This window comes from Fukomys damarensis, unplaced genomic scaffold, assembly GCF_012274545.1.
Source record: "Fukomys damarensis isolate Sample0158 unplaced genomic scaffold, DMR_v1.0_HiC HiC_scaffold_2, whole genome shotgun sequence".
Taxonomy (NCBI): Eukaryota; Metazoa; Chordata; class Mammalia; order Rodentia; family Bathyergidae; genus Fukomys; species Fukomys damarensis.
Window position 1 is genome coordinate 639,153 of NW_022900914.1, and position 6,398 is coordinate 645,550.

The following is a 6,398-nucleotide window of genomic DNA, read 5'->3' on the forward strand; positions in this document are numbered from 1 at the left end:
CAGGGCTGCCGGAGCAGCCACACGCCAGGCGGGCACTGGGCGGGCAGGGTGCCGCGGAAAACGGGTGGAGGGAGGAGCTGTTACAGCCGGAGTCCCAGGCTGTGCGTTTGTGTTGTGTTGTTTTGTGACGCGGGAAGGACTTGACGTTCTGTTTGGGGATTGTGAGATATGAGGCACTTTCTTCATTTGTCCTCGACTCTCGTAGCATAAGAGGTACCGGGAGTCCCATTCTGGTCAGGACAAGACCTTCAGGTTACAGAGTGGGTCAGGGCGCTTTTCCTGTGCTGCCCTAGCACTGCTCTGCCGTCTCTCAGGCTCAGTCTCAGAGCGGCTAGCGCCAGCGCGGCCCAACCGGACCATGCAGGTGTCGTCCGCGTAAGGTGGAGCTGAGCCCTGGCCGCGTGATTCACAGCCACACCGCTCCTTGCCTCCGGTCTTCTGCCAGCAAACCGGGTGTGCTCTGACCAGCCAGCGTCACTCCAGCCATCCGGGTCAGGTGCTTCTGTTAGTTTTAGTCTAAATCCCTCTTTTCCTCATGGTGAGCCTGAGGTACAGAGTGAGAATGTCTCAGAAAACCAAATGAGCAAAATCTCACTTAGAATGGGAGCAGGTGGTGGCCAAGAGATGTGACAAGTGTCAGTCAATTCAAGATTTGTTAATTTTTTTTTATTGAGTTTATTGGTACATTTAAGGATACAGTACAGTTACATTCATTGTTGGGATCATGTACCTTTACATGGCAAGTCTTGATTCTCATTTTTTTCCCCTTACCACTGCCCTCCCTTCACCCCCTCCTCCCCTCCCCATCTACAAACGCTTTATTTTCATCTTTTCATTCTCTCACATTTTTTTCTTTTCCCTTTTTGTTCTTCCCCTACGTATCACACCTTCCCTACACCTTTAGCTCCTTTCCTCCCATTTCTAAATGTCAGTAATCTTATTAGAATCTTATGCATTGTTGCAGAATATTCACACCAGGGAAACTATTTGGTATTTACACATGTGGGACTTATTTATTTCACTTAGGAGTATATCTTCAATATGTATCCATTTTCCTATGAATGAATCTATTCTCTCGCTCTTTATGGCTGAGTAATATTCCATTTTATAGAAAAACCACAACTTCTTTATCCAGTTTCCAACGGATGGGCAAATAGGTTGTTTCCAAGATTTAGCTATTACAAACTGTGCCGCTATAAACATGGGTGCACATACTTCTCTGTGATATGATTCTTTTAGTTCTCTTGGAAAGATACCCAACAGAGGGATGGCTGGGTCAAATGGAACCTCCAGTCCAAGCTCTTTGAGGTATCTCCATATTGATTTCCATAGTGGTTGCACTAGTCTGCACTCCCACCAACAATGGAGGAGGGTTCCTTTCTCCCCACAACCCCGCCAACATTTGTTATTGTGTGATTTCTTGATAGCAGCCATTCTTTGTGGGGTGAGGTGGAATCTCAGTGTTGTTTTCATCTGCATCTCTCGAATGACCAGTGATGTGGAACATTTTTTCATATATTTTCTTGCTGCTTTCACTTCTTTGTATGAGAAATGTCTGTTCATTTCGGATGCCCATTTTTGGATCGGGTCTTTATATTTGGGGGGACTGATTGTTTTGAGTTCTTTATATATCCTTGATAATAGTCCTTTGTCTGAGGTACAGCTGGTAAAAATTTTTTCCCACATTGTAGATTGTCTCTTAGTTCTGCTAATGGTTTCTTTTGAAGTACAGAAGCTTTTTAGTAAGATGAGATCCCAGTTGTTGATTCTTTCTGCTAGTTCCCGTGCTACTGAGGATTTGTTCATAAAGTCTTTTCCTATACCAATGTCTTCCAGAGTTCTGCCTAACTTACTTTCCAGCAAGTTTAATGTTTCTGTTTTAATATTTAGATCTTTAATCCATTTGGATGGCGAAAGATAAGGGTCTAATTTTAATCTGTGGCAGGTTGATATCCAGTTTTTCCAACACAATAAACTGATATCCAGTTTATTAAAGAGGCTATCTTTCCTCCACTGAGGATGGTGAGCTCCTTTGTCGAAGATGAGGTAGCTGAGTACATCTGCATTTGTTTTTGTGTCTTCCAGTCTGTTCCATTGATCCTCAGGCCTATTTCTTTGCCAGTACCATGCTGATTTTATCACAGTGGCTTTGTAGTATAGTTTCAAATTGGGAATTGTTACACCTGGTGCCATGTGACTGTTGCCTATAATGGCTTTTGCTATTCTAGGTCTCTTGTGGTTCCAAATGAATTTTTGGATTCTTTTTTCTAGTTCTGTGAAATATAGTGTTGGAATTTCAATTGGCATTGCATTGAATGTATATAGCAGTTTCGGTAGTATGGCCATTTTCACTATGTTGATTCTTCCTACCCAGGAGCAGGGGATATCTTTCCATTTTTTTATATCCTCTTCGATTTCTTTTTTCAGAGTGCTGTAGTTTTCAGTGTAGAGATCTTTTGTTTCTTTTGTTAGATTGATTCCTAGATACTTCATTTTTTTGGATGCTATTGTAAAAGGAATTTTTTCCCTTATTTCTCTTTCTGTCTGTCTGTTATTTGTGTATAGAAAGGCTATTGATTTTTGGGTATTCACCTTGTATCCAGATACTTTACTGAATCTGTCAATTAAGTCTAGAAGTTTTTTGGTGGAGTTTTTTGGATCTTCAATGTAGAGTATCATATCATCAGCAAATAATGATAGTTTAACTTCTTCCTTTCCTATCTTTATTGCTTTAATTTCTTTCTCTTGTCTAATTGCTGTGGCTAATGTTTCCAGAACTATATTGAAGAGAAGTGGCGATAGTGGGCATCCTTGTCTTGTTCCTGATTTTAACATGAAGGTTTTCAGTTTTTGGCCATTCAATATGATGTTGGCTGATGGTTTTTCATAAATAGCCTTTATTAAATTGAGGTATAGACCATCTATTCCAATTTTTTGCAGGGTTTTTATCATGAATGGGTGTTGAATTTTATCAAATGCTTTTTCTGCATCTATTGAGAGGATCATATGGTTTTTGTCCTTGACTTTGTTAATATAATGTATTACATTCACTGACTTTCGTATGTTGAACCACCCTTGCATCTCTGGAATAAATCCGACTTGGTCATGATGGATGATCTTCTTAATAATCCTCTGTATTCTGTTTGCTAGTATCTTATTAAGGATTTTTGCATCTATATTCATTAAGGAGATTGGTCTGTAGTTCTCCTTTTTGGTTGTATCTTTCTCTGGTTTGGGAATCAGAGTGATACTTGCTTCCAGGAATGAATTTGGAAGTATAGCTTCTCTTTCAATTTCATTGAAAAGTTTGAAGAGTAATGGTAGTAGTTCTTCTCTAAATGTCTTGTAAAATTCAGCAGTGAATCCATCAGGGCCTGGGCTTTTCTTTGTTGGTAAGTTTTTAATTACATTTTCAATTTCACTGATTGTGATTGGGGTGTTTAAAATGTTTTTATCTTCTTCGTTCAACTTTGGTAATTCATAAGTATCTAGAAATCTGTCCATTTCTTCTGTGTTTTCCATTTTATTAGAGTACAGGTTCTCAAAGTAGGTGTTCATGATCCTCTGGATTTCTTTCGGATCTGTTGTGACTTCGCCTTTTTCATTCCTAATTGCATGGATCTGAGCCTTTTCTTTCCTTTTTTTGATAAGATTAGCTAAGGGTTTGTCAATTTTATTTATTCTTTCAAAAAACCAGCTCTTTGTTTCATTTATTTTTTGTATCGTTTTCTTAATTTCAATTGCATTGATTTCTGCTCGGATCTTTATAATTTCCTCTCTTGTTCGAGCTTTGGGTTTTTCTTGCTCTTGTTTTTCTAGGAGTCTAAGTTTCATCGTTAAGTTGTTTATTTGAGCCCGCTCTGTTTTCCTAGTGTGGGCATTCAATGTTATGAATTTTCCACGTAGAACTGCTTTCATTGTGTCCCAAAGATTCCTGTATGTTGTATTGGCATTCTCATTTATTTGTAAAAACTGTCTAATTTCTTCTTTAATTTCCTCTGTAATCCATTGATTGTTTAGGAGAGTGTTGTTCAGTTTCCATGTGCTTGTGAAGTTTCTATAGTTTCTTGTGCTATTGATGTCTAGTTTGATTGCACTATGATCTGATAATAAACAGGGGATGACTTCAATTTTTTTGCATTTATTTAGACCTGTTTTGTGAGCCAGTATGTGGTCTATTTTGGAGAATGATCCATGTGCAGCCGAAAAGAATGTATATTCTGGTTTTTGGGGGTGGAATACTCTATAAACATCTATTAAGTCCATGTGTTCCAAAGCTTGGTTCAGTTCTATTATTTCATTGTTGATTTTCTGCCTAGTAGATCTGTCAATTTGTGATAGTGGGGTATTTAAATCCCCCACTACAATTGTATTAGTGCTTATTTGGTTTTTCATGTTACTTAATATTTGTTTTATATAGTTGGGGGCATTTATATTTGGTGCATATATGTTTATGATTGTCAGCTCTTCCTCTTGAATTGTTCCCTTTACAAGGATGTAGTGTCCTTCTTTGTCTCTCTTAATGAGTTTTGGTTTGAAATTTACTTTATCTGAGAATAAGATTGCTACCCCTGCTTTTTTCTGGACTCCTGACGCATGGAGAATTGTTTTCCATCCTTTCACTTTCAGTCTATGGACTTCCTTTTGCACTAGGTGTGTTTCTTGTATACAACATATTGTTGGATTTTGCTTCTTAATCCATTCTGCCAATCTGTTTCTCTTGATTGGTGAATTGAGGCCATTAACATTGATGGTTACAACTGATATATTTTGACTTATTCTTGTCATGTTTTTGTCCATTTGTTGACTCTTTTTACTTTTTCTCCCATCTCCTTTTAGTTTCTTGCCTTGCCTATTTGATTTGGTCTGTTGGGCCTCATGTTATTGTGAATTTCGTTGTCCTTTTCTAGGATATTGTTTAGAATTCCTTGCAGTGCTGGTTTGGTGTTCATGAAATTTCTCAGGTGCTCTTTGTCGTGGAAGTATTTTATTTCCCCATCTATTTTGAAAGAGAGTTTTGCAGGATACAAAAGTCTAGGTTGGAGATTCTTTTCTTTTAGGACTTGGAATACCTCACTCCAGGCTCTCCTTGACCTAAGGGTTTGTGTTGAAAAGTCTGCTGTGATTCTAATGGGCTTCCCTTTGCATGTGATTTGTTTCTTTTCTCTTACTGCTTGTAGTATTTTGTTTTTCTGTTGGATTTCTGGAATCTTGATTATTATATGTCTAGGTGTAGATTTTTTTTGATCGTGGCTAGTTGGGGTTCTATATGCCTCACTTATCTGTATGTCTAATTCTTCCCTTCTGTTTGGGAAGTTTTCTGTCATTAATTCTGTGAAGAGCTTTTTTATATCATTTGTGTTTTCTCCTGTTTTTTCATGAATTCCTATCAGTCTTATGTTATTTTTCTTTGTATCGTCTAGGAGTTGTTGGATTGATTTCTCATGATCCCTTACTGTTTTTAATAGACCTCTTTTTTCACGGTCACTGACTGCTATCCTATCTTCTATATCTGAAATTCTATCTTCGCAATCTTTTATTCTGTTTCGTACACTTTCAATAGAGTTTTTAATCTCCTGGATATCTGTTTGAATCTGTTTTATGGATTCCATTTCTTTCCTCTGTTGGGCATTCATTGTTTCCATGTCTTTCTTATGTTGAGTCTTCATGGCTTCTATCACAGTCTTGAGCTCATCTATTTTTTTCTCAGTTTCTGCTCTAGAGTCTCGAATCATGACTTCTATTTTGCTCATCATCTCTCTGGCTAGCTGGGAAATTATTTCTGATTTGAATTTTTCTAGAGCCTGATTGATCAATTTTGTTACCTCCTGTGCTATGGGTCCAGGGAGTCCTGTTGGTTCACTATCAGACTTTTCATCCTCATTTGTCCTACTATTTGCTATTGGTGAACTGGATATTTGTTTTTGTGTCTTGCTTAAGTGTTTTCTCATTTTTATTTTTATTGTTGGGTTGTCCTTCTTTAATTTCTGGGTATTACTTAAATCTTCCTAATATAGTTGCGTTTTAGCTTTTGAGTTTCTAATGACTCATAGACATTCTCGTTTTCATAATATCAGAGAAAACAACTCTTTAAATCAATCACCACTCTTTGTCCCAATTGATACATTCAGCAGCCCAATAGGATCAGGCACAGCTTGCCAACTGACCACTTGTGGTAGTCATTAATGTATCACCTTTAACTCATGTGAATTAGATGAATTTTAAGAAGCAGCTCATAGTATGTTTGCAGTGAATATTCTTTTCAATATGGCATCTTTACCATTTAGGATGGGGGGTTCGACTTAGAACAAGAGGATTAGATAAGTGAAAGAATTAGAGCAGGTTTGAAGTGAATCCAGAGGTTGTAGAATTACCTTACTATCTTTACAAAGCTATTA

At 37.7% G+C, this 6,398-nt stretch overlaps 1 protein-coding gene across 3 annotated transcripts in view; it reads left to right on the plus strand.

Annotated features, from left to right (window-relative positions):
* The window catches only part of Kcns3 (potassium voltage-gated channel modifier subfamily S member 3), a 42,309-nt gene that overhangs the window by 11,237 nt on the left and 24,674 nt on the right, over positions 1–6,398 (plus strand). Inside the window, exon 1 of one of the 3 annotated variants that reach the window (XM_010607443.2) lies at positions 205–496. The exons of the other annotated variants lie outside the window; for them this stretch is intronic. The gene's annotated coding sequence lies outside the window, so the exon portion shown is untranslated. Of the gene's footprint in view, positions 1–204; positions 497–6,398 lie in introns of those variants that run through there. 3 annotated transcript variants of the gene reach the window in all.